This window comes from Loxodonta africana, chromosome X (assembly GCF_030014295.1).
Source record: "Loxodonta africana isolate mLoxAfr1 chromosome X, mLoxAfr1.hap2, whole genome shotgun sequence".
Lineage (NCBI taxonomy): Eukaryota > Metazoa > Chordata > Mammalia > Proboscidea > Elephantidae > Loxodonta > Loxodonta africana.
In genome coordinates, this window is record NC_087369.1 from 165,176,812 (window position 1) to 165,195,290 (window position 18,479).

An 18,479-nucleotide genomic window follows, 5' to 3' on the forward strand; every position below is an offset into this window, starting at 1 on the left:
CATGGGTGACCCTGCTGGTATTTGAAATACCAGCATAGCTTCCAGCATCACAGCAACATGCAAGCCACCATAGTAAGACAAATCGACAGATGCGTGCATTGAGATATATATATATATAACCATACACAAACACACACACACATATAAAACCATACACACACACGTATATGTGTATGTATATATAGTGAGAGAGTATATATGAAGTAGAACAGCACTTGGTATATAGTGGGTGCAATTTAAATGTGGTCTTTTATCAATGTATGCTGTTTTTCTTTTTTTTGCTTTTTCTTTCTAAGTTTATTCTATGTAATGTATAAAAGTGTAGAAAACTGTAAGCTCCATGTTATCAGGGATCTTGCCTGTCTTGTCTGTTACTTTAATCCAGTGCCTACTCCAGTGCTTATGACACGGAAGGAGCTCCGTATATATTTGCTGAATAAATGAATGAAGGGATCATGGTTGAAATTTAGTATTCTAGATATGCTATAGGGTGATGCAGTTTTGGATGGATACGAAATTACTTTTGCTGTTATATAGAGTGAGGTGTCAGTGTTGGCAGGACCAGATTCAATTATGATGATTTTTGTGATAAATGCCTTGTTCTTTGGAAGACTATTCCTTGGTATTTAACTTAACCGGATAATGTGTTAATGCCAAGAACATGATGAGCTAGCAACCATGTTACAATAATATTGTCCGTTTTATAAGTACAAAAATATAATAGATGGAAGGCAATGCAAATTGATACATTCTGTGGTAGTTTACAATGTCCCCAATATATAGGGGGACATTTTGAAGAGATATTAAAAATTATTTTGTTGTTTTTATTGTTAAGTGTCATTGAGTCAGTTCCAAATCATAATAACCCTATGTATAACAGAACAAAACACTGCCTGGTCCTGTGCCATCCTCACAATCCTCGCTATGTTTGAGCCCATTTCTGCAGCCACCTAATCAAGCTATCCATTGAGGGACTTCCTCTTTTTTGCTGACCCTCTACCAAGCATGATGTCCTTCTCCAGGGACTGGTCCCTCCTGATAACATGTCCAAAGTACATGAGACGTAGTCTCGCCAGCCTTGCTTCTAAGGAGGATTCTGGTTATATTTCTTCTAAGACAGATTTGTTCCTTCTTCTTGCAGTCCATTTATATATTCAGTATTCTTTGCCAACACCATAATTCAAAGGTGTCAATTCTTTTTCAGTCTTCCTTATTCATTGTCCAGCTTTCAAATGCATATGAAGCAATTGAAAATGCCATGGCTTGGATCAGGTGCACCTTAGTCCTCAAAGTGACACCTTTGCTTTGTAACACTTGAATGAGGTCTTTTGCAGCAGATTTGCCAATGCACTGCATTGTTTAGAAACCCTGGTGGCATAGTGGTTAAGTGTACGGCTGCTAACCAAAGGGTTGGCAGTTCGAATCCACCAGGCGCTCCTTGGAAACTCTATGGGGTAGTTCTGCTCTGTCCTATAGGGTCGCTATGAGTTGGAATCGACTCGACGGCACTGGGTTTGGGTTTTTGGTTTTTTAATGCATTGTTTGATTTCATGACTGCTGCTTCCATGGGCATTGATTACAAATCCAAGTAAAATGACATCCTTCACAACTTCAATATTTTCTTCATTTAGCATGATGTTGCCTATTGGTCCAGTTATGAGAATTTTTGTTTTCTTTATGATGAGACGTAATCCATACTGAAGACTGTAGTCTTTGATCTTCATAAGAAAGTCGTTCAAGTCCTCTTTCCTTTCAACAAACAAGGTTGCATCATCTGCACAATGCAGTTTGTTAATGAGTCTTCCTCCAATCCTGATGCCCCATTCTTCTTCATATAGTCCAATTACTTGGACTATTTGCTCAGCATACAGATTGAATAAGTATGGTGAAAGGATACAACCCAGACATACACCTTTCCTGATTTTAAACCACTCAGTATCCCCTTGTTCTGTTTGAATGACTGCCTCTTGGTCTATATACCATGTCCTAATAAGCACAATTCAGTGTTCTGGAATTCCCGTTTTTCCCAATGTTATCCGTAATTTGTTATGATCCACAGATCAAATGCCTTTGCATAGTCAATAAAACACAAGTAAACATCCTTCTGATATTCTCTACTTTCAGCCAAGACCCATCTGATATTAGCAATGATATCCCTTGTTCCATGTCCTTTTCTGAATCTGGCTTGAATTTCTGACAGTTCTCGGTTGATGTTCTGCTGCAATTGTTTTTGAAAGATCTTCAGCAAAATTTTACATGAGTGTGATATTAATGATACTGTCTGATAATTTCTGCGTTCAGTTGGGTCACCTTTCTTAGGGTCCCTTCCAGTAGGTTGGCCAGGTAGCTGTCTTCCAAATTTCTTGGCATAGACAAGTGAGTACTTCCAGTAATGCATCCATTTGTTGAAACATCTCAATTGATATTCCGTCAATTCCTGGAGCCTTGTTTTTCTGCCAATGCCTTCAGTGCAGCTTGGACTTTTTACTTCAATACCATCAGTTGTTGATCATATGCTACCCCCTGCAATAGTTGAATGTCTACCAACACTTTTTGGTACAGTGACTCTCTGTATTCTATCCATTTTCTTTTGATGCTTCCTGCATCACTCAGTATTTTGCCCATAGAATCCTTCAACATTGCAACTTGAAACTTGAATTGTTTCTTCAGTTCTCTCAGCTTCAGAAACGCCAAGTATATTCTTCCCTTTTCATTTTCTAACTCCAGGTCTTTGCACATTTCAGTATAATACTTTGCTTTGCCTTCTCGATCTGCCCTTTGAAATCTTCTGTTCAACTGTTTTACTTCATCATCCATTCGCTTTAGCGACTCTACTTTGAAGATCAAGTTTCAGAGTCTCTTCTGACATACATTTTGGTCTTTTCTTTCTTTCCTGTCTTTTTAATGACTTTTTGCTTTCTTCATATATAATGTCCTTGATGTCATCCCACAACTTGTCTGGTCTTCAGTCCTTAGTGATCAGTATGTCAAATCTGTTCTTGAGATGGTCTTCTAAATTCAGGTGGGATATACTCAAGATCGTACTTTGGCTCTTGTGGACTTGTTTTCATTTTCTTCAGCTTCAACTTGAACTTGCATATGAGCAATTGATGACCTGTTCCACAGTTGGCCTTCAGCCTTCTTCTGACTGATGATATCAAGCTTCTCCACCTACTCTTTCCATAGATGGAGTTGATTAGATCTGTGTGTATCCCATCTGGTGAGGTCCATGTGTATAGTCACCATTTATGTTGTTGAAAAAGGGTATTTCCAGTGAATAGGTTGCTGGTCTTGCAAAATTCTATCATGCCATCTCTGGTGTCATTTCTGTCACCAGGCCCATATTTTCCAGTTACTAATCCTCCTTCTTTGTTTCCAAATTTAGCATTCCAATCACCACTAATTACCAATGCTTCCTGATTGTATGTGTGATCAATTTCAGACTGCAGGATTTGGTAAAAATCTTCAATTCTTTCAACTTTGGCCTTAGTGAATGGTGTGTAAATTTGAATAATAGTCATATTAACTGGTCTTCCTTGTAGGTGCATGGATATTATCACTGACAGCATTGTAGTTTAGGATAGATCTTGAAATGTTCTTTTTGGCAATGAATATGATGTCATTCCTCTTCAATATGCCTTTCCCAGCATAGTAGACCATATGATTATCTGATTCAAACTGGCCAATACCCATCCATTTCAACTCACTAATGCCTAGAATATTGATCTTCTATCGTTCCATTTTATTTTTGATGATTTCTAATTCTCCTGTTTTCATACTTTGTACATTTCACGTTCCAATTATTAATGAATGTTTTCAGCTGTTTCTTCTCATTTGGAGTGGAGCCACATCAGCAAATGACAGTTTCAGAAGCTTGACTCTATCCACATTATTTAGTTTGACTCTACTTTGAGGAGGCAGCTCTTCCCTAGTCGTATATTGAATGCCTTCTAACCTGAGGGGCTCATTTTCTGGCACTATATTAGACGAACCTTCTGCTGCTATTTGTAAGGCTTTCACTGGCCAATTTTTTTCTGAAGTGGATTGCTAGGTCCTTCTTCCCAGTCTGTGTTAGTTTAGAAGCTCTGCTAAAACCTGTCTAGTGTGGGTGATCCTGCTGGCATTTGTGGTGCTTGTGGCATAACTTCCATCATCATCACAGGAACACACAAGCCACCACAGTACAACAAACTTACAGTTGAGTGGTGGTGGATTACATTATATAGAATTTTAAAAATTATACAAGATGGAAATTCTTAGGCTCTTTCTATCTGATGTCAACACAATCAGCTGAAGTATTTCTAAGAATCACTGAAATGCATTAAAATATGTCTCCATCACTAAACCAAAAGCAAAGAAGTTTCCTGAATAAACTGAATGCTTTGAAGGCCAGCGTAGCAGGGGCAGGGGTCTGGGGACCATAGTTTCAGGGAACATCTAAGTCAATTGGCATAACAAAGTGTGTTAAGAAAACATTCTGCATCCTACTTTGAAGGGTAGAATCTGGGTTCTTAAATGCTAGCAAGCAGCCATCTAAGATGCATCAATTGGTCTCAACCCACCTGAATCAAAGGAGAATGAAGAACACCAAGGACACAGGCGATTACAAGCCCAAGAGACAGAAAGGGCCACATGAACCAGCGACTACATCATCCTGAGACCAGAAGAACTAGATGGTTCCCGGCTACAACCGATGACTGCCCTGACAGGGAACACAACAGAGAACCCCTGAGGGAGCAGGAGAGCAGTGGGATGCAGACCCCAAATTCTCATAAGACCAGACTTAATGGTCTGACTGAGACTAGAAGGACCCCGGTGGTTCTGGCCCCCAAACCTTCTGTTGGCCCAGGACAAGACCCATTCCCAAAGCCAACTTCTCAGACATGGATTGGAGTGGACAATGGGTTGGAGAGGGATGCTGGTGAGGATTGAGCTTCTTGGATCAGGTGGACACTTGAGACTATGTTGGCATCTCCTGCCTGGAGGGGAGATGAGAGGGTAGAGGGGGTTAGAAGCTGGCGAAAAGGACACGAAAAGAGAGAGTGGAGGCAGAGAGCGGGCTGTCTCATTAAGAAAAAAAAAAAATTTTTTTTTTTTTGTAATTGGGAGTGTGTAGCAGGCGTATATGGGTTTTTGTGTGAGGGGCTGACTTGATTTGTAAACTTTCACTTAAAGCACAATAAAAATTATTTAAAAAAAAGAAAAAATATGTCTCCATCAAAAATACCACAAGTAATGCCAAATCAAGGAACAAGTTTAGAAAATTTTTGCAATGTATTTAAAGGTGAAGGTATAGAACTTCAATTAATACAGGATGTGAGTACGAGAAAAGAAAGATGATACAATAAAAAAAAAACAAGATGATATAGGTAGTTACAAAATAAGCAACACAATTAGCCAGTAAATCTCACTTGTAATAGAAATGCAAATTAAAACAAAAGATACATATTTTCCCTTATGCAATTAGCAGGGTTTTTTTTTTTTTTTAATTGTGCTTTAGGTAAAAGTTTACAGTTCAAGTTAATTTCTCATTCAAAAATTTATACACATATTGTTTTGTGATATTGGTTGCAATCCTGAAATGTGATAGCACACTCCCTCTTTCCACCCCAGGTATCCTGTGTTTGTTCTTCCAGTTCCTGTCCCTTCCTGCCTTCTCATCCTGCTTTTGGACAGGAGCTGCACATTTGGTCTCATATATTTGATTGAATAAGAAGTACTTTCCTTAAGTGTGTTAATTTTTTGTTTTATAGGCCTGTCTAATCAGTCTGAAAAATTGGCTTCAGGAATCGTTTCAGTTCTGGGTTAGCAGAGCGTCCAGGGGCCATAGTTTCGGGCGTTCCTCCAGACTTTCTCAGACCATTAAGTCTGGTGTCTTTATGTGAGTATTAATTTTGTTATACATTTTCCTCCTGCTCTGTCTGGGACTCTCTGTTGTGTTCTCTGTCAGGGCAGTCATTGGTGATAGCCGGGCACCATGTAGTTCTTCTGGTCTCAGGCTAGTGGAGTCTCTGGTTCGTGTGGTCCTTTAGTTCTCTGGGCTAGTGTATTCCTTGTGTCTTTGGTTTTCTTCATTCTCCTTTGCTTTGGGTGGGATGAGACCAATAGATTTATCTCAGATGGCTGCTTACAGGCTTTTAAGACCCCAGATGCTACTCACCAAAGTGGGATGTAGAAAATTTTCTTTATAAACTATGTTATGCCAGTTGAACTAGATGTCCCCTGAGACTACGGTCCCTAGGACCCAGCCCCAGCTACGGTACCTCAAAGTGTTTGAATGTGTCTAGGAAACCTCTATGCCTTTACTTTGGTCCAGTTGTGCCGAGTTCCCCTACATTGTGCATTGACCTTCCCTTCACTGAGGTTGACATTTGTCTACTATCTAGTTATTGATTTCCCCTCCCCCTCCCTACCCACTCTCATAACCATCAAAGAATGCTTTTTCCTGTGTGTTAACCTTTCCTTGAGTTCTTATAATACTGGTCTTATACAATATTTGTCCTTCTGTGACTGACTTATTTCATTCATTATAATGCTCTCCAGATTCATCCATGTTGTGAGATGTTACGTGGATTCATCATTGTTCTTTATCACTGCATAGTATTCTATTGTGTGTATGTATTATAATTTGTTTATCCATTCATCTGTTGATGGGCACTTACTTTGTTTCCATCTTTTTGCTGTTGTGAATAGTGCTGCAGTGAACATGGGTGTGCATATATCTATTCCTGTGATGGCTCTTATTTTTCTAGGGTATATTCCTAGGAATGCGATTGCTGGATCATGTGGTATTTCTATTTCTAGCTTTTTAAAGAAGTGCCATATTGTTTTCCAAAGTGGTTGTACCATTTTATATTTCCAGCAGCGATGCATAAGAGTTCCAGCGGTGCATAAGAGTTCCGAGCTCCCTACAACCTCTCCAACATTGGTTATTTTGTGTTCTTTGGATTAGTGCCAACATTGTTGGGGTGAGATGGAATCTCACTGTAGTTTTGATTTGCATTTCTCTAATGGCTAATGATTGTGAGCATTTCCTCATGTGTCTGTTAGCTGCCTGAATGTCTACATTGGTGAAGTGTGTGTTCATATTCTTTGCCCATTTTTTGATTGGGTTATTTCTCTTTTTGTTGTAGAGGCGTTGAATTTTCCTATAGATTTTAGAGATTAGACCCTTGTCAAATTTTTCATAGCCAGTTTTTTTTTCTCCCCAGTCTGTAGGTTTTCTTTTTATTCTTTTGGTGAAGACTTTGGATGAGCATAATATGTTTGATTTTTAGGAGCTCCCAGTTGTCTAGTTTCTCTTTTGGTGTTTGTGCATTGTTAGTTATGGTTCGTATACTATTTATGCCATGTATTAGGGCCCCTAGCATTGTCCCTATTTTTTCTTCCATGATCTTTATCGTTTTAGATTTTATATATAGGTCTTTGATCTATTTTGAGTTAGTTTCTCTGTGTGGTGTGAGGTATCAGTCCTGTTTCATTTTTTTTTTTTTTTTACAGATGGGTATCCAGTTATGCCAGCACTATTTCTTAAAGAGACTGTCTTTTCCCTGTTTAATGGACTTTGGGCATTTGTCAAATATCAGCTGCTCATAAGTAGATGAATTTACATCTAGGTTATCAACTCTGTTCCATTGGTCTGTGTGTCTGTTCTACCAGCACCAGACTGTTTTAACTACCATGGTAGTGTAATAGGTTCTAAAGCTGGGTAGTGTGAGGCTTCCCACTTTGTTCTTCTTCTTCAGTAATGCTTTACTTGTCCAGGGCCTCTTCTCTTTCCATATAAAATTTGGTGATTTGTTTCTCAATCTCATTAAAAAATGCTGTTGGAATTTAGATGGAGATTGCATTGATTGCTTTAGGTAGAATTGACATTTTCACAAAGTTGCATCTTCCTATCCATGAGCGTGTTATGTTTTTCCACTTGTGTAGGTCTCTTGATTTCTTGTAGTAGTATCTTGTAGTTTTCTTTGTATAGGTCTTTTACATCCCTGGTTAGATTTATTCGTAAGTACTTGATCTTCTTGGGGACTATTGTAAATGGTATTGATTTGGCGATTTCCATTTCAAAGTTCTCTTTGTTGTGTAGAGGAATACAACAGATTTTTGTATGTTTGTCTTGTATCCTGATACTTTGCTGAAATCTTCTATTAGTTCCAATAGTTTTCTTGTTAATTCTTTTGAGTTTTCTGTGTATAAGATCATATCGTCTGCGAATAGGGATACTTTTACTTCTTCCTTACCAGTTTGGGTGCCCTTTATGTCTTTGTCTTGCCTTATTGCTTTAGCTAGGATCTCCAGCCTAATGTCAAATAAGAGCAATGATAAAGGGCATCCTTGTCTGGTTCCCATTCTCAAGGGGAATGCTTTCAGTCTCTGTGTTTAGAATGATTTTGAATGTTGGCTTTGTATAAATGCCCTTTGTTATGTTGAGGAATTTCTCTTCTATTCCTATTTTGCTGAGAGTTTTTATCAGGAATGGTGGTTGGACTTTGTCAAATGCCTTTCCTTTGTCGATAGATAAGATCATGTGGCTCTTTTCTTTTGTTGTATTTATGTGGTGGATTGCATTGATTGTTTTTCTAATGTTGAACCATCCCTGTATACCTGGTATGAATCCCACTTGGTCATAATGTATTATTTTTTTTATATGGTGTTGAATTCTATTGGCAGGAATTTTGTTGAGGATTTTTGTGTCTGTGTTCACGAGAGATATTGGTCTGTAGTATTCTTTTTATGTGGTACCTTTGCCTGGCTTTGGTATCAGGGTTATGCTGGCTTCATAGATTGAGTTTGGGGGTATCCCTTCCTTTTCTATGCTCTGAAATAGCTTTAGTAGTATCAGTGTTAATGCTTCCCTGAAAGCTTGGTAGAATTCTCCAGTGAAGCCATCCAAGCCAGGGCTTTGATTTTGTGTTGCTGAGTCTTTGTGTTTTTCTTTTTTATTTTGATAGGTACAAGTCATAGATTGAATTGTGTCCCCTAAGAATATCCATCAACTTGCCTAGGGTGTGATTCCCAGTGCTATATATTATCCACTGTGTTAGTCATCTAGTACTACTATAACAGAAATACCAGAAGTGGATGGATTTAACAAACAGGTGTTTATTCTCTCACAGTCCAATAGGCTAGAAGTCCAAATTCAGCGCTTCAGCTCCAGAAGAAGGCTTTATCTCTCTGTTAACTCTGGAGGAAAGTACTTGTCATCAATCTTCCCATGGTCTAGAAGCGTCTCTTCACAGGAACCTCGGGTCCAAAGGATGCAGTCTTATCCCAGTGCTGCTTTCTTGGTGGTATGAGGTCTCCCCATCTCTCTGTTCACTTCTCTCTTGTATATCTCAAAAGTGATTGGCTTAAGATACTATCTAATCTTGTAGATCTCATGAATATAACTGCCACTAACCCATCTCCTTACATCACAGTGACAGGATTTACAATACATAGGGAAATCACATCAGATGACAAAATGGTAGACAATCATACAAAACTGGGAATCATGACCTAACCAAGTTGACAGATATTTTGGGGGGACACAATTCTATCCATAACATCCACCATTTGTTATAGCAGCACTAGATGACTAAGACAGTAGGTTTGTTAGCTTCCTTTGTAGTTACTTTGAATTTACCTTTATTTTTCTACATTTAAACCAATCTTTTATTTCTTGATATTACCTTAACTTCCTCCCTAGTTCTATGACTACACTGTTTATTCCCTCTTTTTCGTTTTGATGTCATCGTTTACCTATTGACATTTCCATTTCCCTATTTTCAGGTCTTTCTGCTTTTGCTTTTTTTTTTTTTTGAATTCCCTATCTTGGTTGATAACTGGTTGATCTGTCCTGTGTCCTAGTCTTGGATTGTTGTCTGATGTTGGTTCTCTAAGTGAATTACTTGCTTTAATATGTCTTGTAATTTTGGTTTGGTTTTCACAAATTCCCTTAATTTCTGTTTATCTGGAAATGTCCTAATTCCATCATTGCATTTGAGAGACAATTTTGTTGCAGATATAATTGTTAGCTGGCAATTTTTTTTTCTCCAAAGCTTTATATATGTCATGCCTTTGCTTTCTTGCCTGCATGGTTTCTGCGGAGTAGTCAGAGCTTAGTCTTATTGATTCTCCTTTGTAGGTGACTTTTTGTTTATCCCGAGCTGCTCTCAAGTTTCTATCTTTGTGTTTGATTTTGGCAAGTTTGATTATGATACGTCTTGGTGACTTTCTTTTGGGGTCTACCCAGTATGAAGTTCATTGAGCTCCTTGGATAGATGTTGTCTCCTCTTTTATAACATTAAGAAAGTCTTCTGCCAGCAAATCTTCAACAAGTCTGTGTTTTCTGTTATCCACCGCCCCCCCCCCTTCTAGTATTCTGATCACTCATGGAAGTTTTCCTCTTGATAATATCCCACATAATTCTTAGGCTTTCTTCTTTTTTTTTTAATTCTTTTTTTCTGATTTTTCCTCACACAAATTGCTGTTAAGGGATTTATCTTCAACCTCACTAATTCTGACTTCCATTGTCTCAATTCTGCTCCTATGGCCTTCTACTGAGTTGTCTAATTCTGAAATTTTATTGTTAATCTTCTGGATTTCTAGTTGCTGTCTCTGTATGGTTTCTAGCAGCCTGTTTATTCTGTCATTTTGTTCTTGTATTGTTTTTGTGAATTCTTCCATTGATTTGTCTGCTATCTCTTGGAGAGCTCTGTATATTAGCCTTTTGGATTTTTTCTCGGGTAGTTCCATTGCCTTATCTTCTTCTGGAAGGTTTTCTGGTTCTTTATTTGGTTGTTTGCTGGAGCCATCTTGACCCACTTCTTTATGTGGTTTGATATTGACTGTTGTCTCCAAGGCATCAATAAGTTATTTTATTTATTTATTGTATTTTTGTTTACTTTGTCCTGCATTTTTGTTTTATTTTGTTTTGATATGCCCAAGTAGGCTGGGCATGTGAGCTACGTTGATTGTTGGTGTCTTTGAAACTCTCACACCCTGTTTCCAAGTGGTCAGAACAGCTACTACGTCTGTAAGCCCAGGAGTCTGTTCACTTTTCTTGCAGGAATGCAGTTATTCCAGACACAGGTGTCAGGTCATCAATCACTGAGTGTGTGGTACAGATTCTCACCTACAGTTCTGGTAGGCAGGGCTGTATGTTGATGTTCTGAGCAGGCACAGGTTTTTAGCTGCATTGAGGGACTATGTGTGGGGCAAGGCAGGGGCCTGAAGGCTGCTCTCAGGTGCCTGGATCAAGAGCGTTTCCCTGTCTCCTAGAGCACATAGTGGGGGAGGGGGTAATGCAGCTAGTCCTTGGATACTCAATGCTGTTGGCTAGAGGGATTGGGAGGCCCCACTAATTCTCAGACCACTATCGTATATGCCTAGATGGAGTGGGTGGTACCACTGGCTCTGAGGCTCCTGTTTAGGGGGTGTAGTGGTGTCAGATGTCACAAATCTGCAGCTCCCCCGTGGCTACTGCAAGTTAAAATGGGTTTCAGGTGTATGCAGTACTGTTTTATGCTAAAGAGGGTGTGCAGTGTTAAATCGGCCCACAAAGGGCTGGGAGGGGGTGAAGGGCACTCCAAATCCATGGACCCCTTACACCAGTGGCTGGGCAAAGGGAAAGGACTTCCTGACAGTCCCTGAGTTTCTGGCTTAGGGGGCGTGGCATTGTTGGATGCTACAGGACTGGTGTTGGAGCAGAGGGCCCTGAGTTCCTGGCTTGGGGGTATGGAGTTGTTGAATGCCAAGGAGCAGAGCAGTGAGGGGGGATAGGTGAAGGAAAGTGCTTTCCTCTGTGAAGCTCCTGGGGGGGATTATTTTGTCCCCACGTGTGGTAGGTTAGAAGCTTGCACTTAACTTCACAAGTCTAGTGTCACTCCGGTTTGGTTCTGGTTCTGCAGATTCACTGGTGCTTGGCAGCACCCGATGTGGTAGTACTTGGCTTTGCCTCAGCCTATGTGCACTGTGCAGACTCAAGTAGCAGGGCGCTGGCAATCCCGTGGTCTGAACTTCCCCATTTCTGCTACTTTTGAATTGTCTCTCGCTCCACCTGTCTCTCAGTCTGATTCTTCAGCTTTGCTATTGATGATTAGGGTTCCTAGATTGTCATATATATTCAATTCACTTGTTTTTTCAGGTCTTTGTTGTAAGAGGGATGACAGGAAGTATCTGACTATTCCACCATCTTGGCCCCACCTCCGTAGCAGGGATTTTAATGACAGGTATTCAGTCCTGACAGTGTTGTGGGAGACAAGCACTCTTATACCCTGCTGGTAGTAGTGTAATTTGCTACAAACATTCCGCAGGTCAATTTAGCAAAACAAAATGTCTTGAAAATGTTTATACCTTTGACTCAGCAATTTTTCTTCTAGCTATATATTCTATGAAAATAGACAAGTAGGCACTGATAAATGTGCAAGGATAACTATCATGCACATGGCTTTTAATATTGAAGAACTAAAATCAACTTAGATGTTGGTTTAATTGGCTTTGGACTAGTTAAATAAATTGAGGTGTGTTATATATCTGGTGTCCTGGGGTGGTGCAAATGGTTAACACACTTGGTTGCTAACCAAAATGTTAGAGGTTTGAGTCCACCCAGAGGTACCTAAGAAGAGAGGCCTGAAGATCTGCTTCTGAAAAATCAACCATTGAAAACTCCATGGAGCACAGTTCTACTCTGATATACATAGAGTTGCTGTGAATTGGAATCAACTCAATGGCAACTGGTTATATACCAAGGAATACTATATTCTAATAAAAAATGTTGTTTGTAGCTAATGTTTCATTGTTGTTGTTAGGTGCTGTCTATTTGGTTCTGACTCACAGTGATCCTATGTACAAGAGAACAAAACAATGCCCAGTCCTGTGCCATCCGTACAATCATTGTTATGCTTGAGCCCATTGTTGTAGCCACTGTGTCAATCCATCTCATTGAGGGTCTTCCTCTTTTTCTCTGACCCTCTCCTATACCAAGCATGATGTCCTTCTTCAGGGACTGATACCTGCTGATAACATGTCCAAAGTATGTGAGACGTAGTCTCGCCATCCTTGCTTCTAAGGAGCATTCTGGTTGTGTTTCTTCCAAGACAGATTTGTTTATCCTTTTGGCAGGCCATGGTTTATTCAATATTCTTTGTCAACACCACATTTAAAGGTGTCAATTCTCTTTCATTCTTCCTTATTCATCGTCCAGCTTTCACATGCATATGTTGCCATTGAAAACACCAGGGATTGGATCAGGTGCACCTTAGTCTTCAAGGTGAAATCTTTGCTTTTTAAGATTTTAAAGAGGTGTTTTAAAGCAGATTTGCCCAATGCAATAAGTTGTTTGCAGGGTCGTGTCATCTGCATAACAGAGGTCATTAATGAGTCTTCCTCCAATCCTGATGTCCCATTCTTCTTCATGTAGTCCAGCTATTTTCTCCATAGACACCTTCAATATTGTAAATTGAGGCTTGAAGTTTTTCTTCAGCTCTTTTACCTTAAGAAATGCCAAGCCTGTTCTTCCCTTTTGGTTTTCTATTTCCTGGTCTTTGTACATTTCTTTATTATACATTGTCTTCTTGAGTTGCCTTTTGAAATCTTCTGTTCAGTTTTTTTAATTCGTTATTTCTTCCTTTCTCTTTTACTCTGCATTCAAAAGCAAGTTTCAGGGTCTCTTCTGACATCCATTTTGGTCCTTTCTTTCTTTCCTGTCTTTTTAATATTTTACTTTCTTCATGTATGATGTCCTTATATCATCTCACAGCTCTTTGGTAATTAGAGTTCAATGAGTCAAATCTATTCTTGAGTTATTGTTGTTGTTAGGTGCTGTCAAGTCAGTTCCCACTCATAGCGACCCTATGCACAACAGAACGAAACACTGCCCAGTCCTGCACCATCCCTACAATCATTGTTATGCTTGAGCTCATTGTTGTAGCCACTGTGTCAATCCACCTTGTTGAGGGTCTTCCTCTTTTCCACTGACCCTGTACTCTGCCAACCGTGAAGTCATTCTCCAGGGACTGATCCCTCCTGAAAACATTTCCAAAGTATGTAAGACGCAGTCTCGCCATCCTTGCCTCTAAGGAGCATTCTGGCCGCACTTCTTCCAAGACAGATTTGTTTGTTCTTTTGGCAGTCCATGGTATATTCAATATTCTTCGCCAACACCACAACTCAAAGGCGTCAACCCTTCGGTCTTCCTTATTCATTGACCGGCTTCCACATGCATATGATGCGACTGAAAATACCATGGCTTGGGTCAGGCGCACCTTAGTCTTCAGGGTGTCATCTTTGCTTTTTGACACTTTGAAGAGGTCCTTTGCAGCAGATTTACCCAATGCAATGCGTCTTTTGATTTCTTGACTGCTGCTTCCATGGCTGTTGATTGTGGATCCAAGTAAAATGAAATCCTTGACAACTTCAATCTTTTCTCCATTTATTATGATATTGCTCATTGGTCCAGTTGTGAGGATTTTTGTTTTCTTTATGTTGAGGTGTAATCCATACTGAAGGCTTTGGTCTTTGATCTTCATTAGTAAGTGCTTCAAGTCCTCTTCATTTTCAGCAAGAAAGATTGTGTCATCTGCATAATGCAGGTTGTTAATGAATCTTCCTCCAATCCTGATGCCCCGTTCTTCTTCATATAGTCCAGCTTCTCGTATTATTTGTTCAGCAAACAGATTAAATAGATATTCTTGAGACGGTCTCTAAATTCAGGTGCAATATACTCCAATTTGTACTTTGGCTTACATGGAATTGTTTTAATTTTCTTCAGTCTCAACTTGAACTTGCATATGAGCAATTGATGCTATGTTCCACATTTAGCCACTTGCCTTGCTCTGACTGATGATTTTGATCTCCTCGATTGTCTCTTTCCACAGATGTAGTCGATCTGGTTCCTGTGTATTCCATCTGGCAAGGTCCATATGTATATTCACCGTTCATGTTGTTAAGAAAAGGTATTTTCAGTGCTGTGCTATCATGCATTCTCTAGCATCATTTCTATCACTGAGGGCATATTTTCCAATTACTGATACTTTTTCTTTGTTTCTAACTTTTGCATTCTAATCACCAATAATTATTAATGCATCTTGATTGCATGTTTGATCCATTTCAGACTGTTAAAGTTGGTAAAAATCTTCAATTTGTTCATTTTTGGCATTAGTGTTTGGTGCGTAAATTTGAGTAAGAATAGTTTTAACTGGTCTTCCTTTTAGACTTATGGATATTATCCTATCAATGACAGCACTGTACTTCAGGATAGATCTTGAACTGTTGTAATGATATTACACATGGGAAAATTGATAATTAGAAAAGATAATTGCCTTATGTTTATCATCATCTGAATAAGATAAGTTAATAATAATAGTGAAATCACTGCCCCTCTTCTGATCTGTTAGTCACCAAAAGAGGTCCTCACAGCATATAATTTATGTTAGTCAACTCAAATTTATTAAGCATCTGTTCTGTGCCAGATAAGGGGGAAATGAAGACATGGTGTCTACCCCTGTGCAGCGTACTGTCTGGTGATGTAAAGGGTTGCTCCATACAACTTGATCAAGTAGTAAAAAATATGTTATGGAAAATTGGAAATGTCATCAAATAAATGGTATTTATCCTTTTATTCAGATATAGTTACTGGGTGTCAGGAAGTATCTGACGTTGGGGACACAGTAGCAAATAAAACATAGTTCTTGGCCCCAACTGGCTCCTGATCTAGTAGGCTCATCACAAAGAGATTAACAAAAAATTGTTTTTGCAAAATGTGTAGTGGAGTCTGTGTTAAATGAGGTGAGAGGAGAAACATTTAAAGAAGTTGCTTCATTCAGGCCAAGGAGAATGTGCTGGAAGGGGTGAACTGTGCTCTCAAGAATGTTTCTGAAGCCAGTGCCTTTATTTGGTTTAGCTTGATAGAACATAAACCCCAAATACCAGACCCGTTGCCACTGAGTCCATTACAACTCTTAGCAACATATGTAGGGCCAACTCTTTTGCCAAGGAATATTGTTGTGGAGAGGTCATATTTTACCCAAAGCTTAGTCAAATTGTAGCAAACCACCTTCTTGGTTGCTGTAAAAACTACAATAAACCAGTACACAGAATGTTATTGCCTGCTATATTTCAACACCATTTTCATGCATTATTTTTTTTTTCAAGGATCTCCAGCAAACTTTATTGACAGGATCTGACTTGGCATTGAGAACAAAGAAGAATATTTTTCCCTTTTTTTTTAATGCATTATTATTTAAAGCTGTGCCAGGTTCTTCTTTACATAGGCCAACACTACCACTGGACATACCACAATATTGCGCTCATGTAGTGTAAAGTTTCCTACCATCTTGAAATCACTGAAGCATTTTTACCTTGGCATTAGAAAAGAGAAAGCAAAAGGTTTATGCCAGTTAAGCCAGAAATCAGTAATTTAGGTGGGCTTCCCTAGTGATCTAACATTCAGACTTTTAAACTAGAGCCTCAAGAGTCACAAGGCTTCCCCAAGAAGCTCTTTGGAAAAAAAAAAAAAGTTCAGCTTCAATATATCGGTATTCTGGGGCCTGTGAACCAATGCTACTGAGGGCTGACACACCACAATTAGAGATGCTCTCAGCAAATCAAGACTCAACAAACCCTTGATACCCACCATCTCTGTGTACCCTTGCAAATCTCATCTATTGCTTCTAAATAGCAAAATGTCAGTAATAATGGGTTAGAAAAGGGGTAACAAAAGGAAAATCATTTACCTCTGCGTCACCCATCACCTGAAATACTGTAAAAACAAGTCTTACTCTCTTTAATCTTGCTTTAACTCCTTGCCATCAGAATGAGCTTCCATACTTTCCAATCTATTTTTCAGGCTGGTAAAACTTCAAAGACTTTTCAATCAATTTTCCTGAACAATAAAGTTCAAACTTTTTATCATGGTGTGTGTACAAAGCCCTTTATGCCAACCTCTTTAACCATGACTGTCACCATCCCTTTTCTTACATCTCAAGCTCCACTGGCCTCTATTGTCCTGAGATCATATATTTATCTTTCAAGGTGGTTAACTGATGCTCTCTCCAAAGGGTAAATCTTTGCCCCTTTGTAACCCCATCCTCTGCCTACGCTACTTTAATGTGCTTATTTCTAAAGGGTTAATCACCTTTATTGCTCTAAAAACTCTTTAAGGGGAGTATTTTATCCTTAGGTGTCTTTGAAAAACTGTTTGCATTGTACCTACAACATAGCTGGTGCCCAGTCAATTTTTATTGAATGAATTAATAAATACACTGAGAAGATGTTGATTCATGCTAAGAACTTAGTATAAAGTGATGTCCACATGAGAAAAGAAGAAAAAGTTTCTGGATCTCTCATGTAAGCAAAACTCTGATGGAAAAGATATAAAGGTCATTTAGAGTACCCTAAAGCAAAATTTGGCCCTTTGAGAAAAATTTGAAAATGTAATATGATAACCAGAGAAAATAGACCATAATAGGCCTATTTTTCTTTTTGCACATGAATCTTCTCGTGTTGAGAGAAAGAGGTAAAATTGAAGAGATAATGGTTTGGGAAAATAGTGCAAATAATTGCTTCATATTACTAAGATAGTAACAAGAAATGATCAGCTGGCAATTGAAGCTCAGCTCAAGGCGTACTCCTTCACACAATGCAAGTGTTTCTGACACAATTATGGCAGGACACCAGAAGTGATATTCTCGCCGTTAAAGACCCCATAATTGTGACAGGAAAATCCAGATCTCTCCCTTAAATGCATCAGTGTGATGATATTGGCAAATTAAAGCAGAAACTAACTCCTTGTGAACAGAAAGGGAATGAACATTTTGTCCTCAGATATTAGTGAATGACACCACCGGTCGGTTGTGCTAAGAGCCACAAACAATATGGTCCCTGCCTCTGTGGCACCTGCATTCTAACACCAAGATGATCTAGTTTTAGAAGGTGAAGTCTTTGATGTTTTTTTCTACAATTATTTGTCTGTTGCTGGTACTATTTGTTCATCCACACCACACTTGATTGCCACATAAACTTCAGTACTTCATAGAAAATAAGAACCTTCGGGTGCAGGAGGATACCCAGTGTGATAATGCCCACGAAGAATAATAGAATAGTATACCGTTTCCTAGATCTGACAGTAATGGGGACAGTGGTGGTTCAGTGGTAGAATTCCCACCTTCCATGTGGGAGACCCCAGTTTGATTCCCGGTATCTTAGTTGTCTAGTACTGCTATAATAGAAATACCATGAGTGGATGGCTTTAACAAAGAGAAATTTATTCTCTCACAGTCTAGTAGGCTACAAGTCCAAATTCAGAGTGTCAGCTCCGTGGGACAGCTTTCTCCCTCTCTCAGCTCTGGAGGAAGATTCTTATCCTCAATCTTCCCCTGGTTGAGGAGCTTCTCGGGGGCAGGGATCCCAGGTCCAAAAGATGTGCTCTGCTCCCAGTGCTGCTTTCTTGGTGGTATGAGGTCCCCAACTGTCTTCTTGCTTCCCTTTCCTTTTGT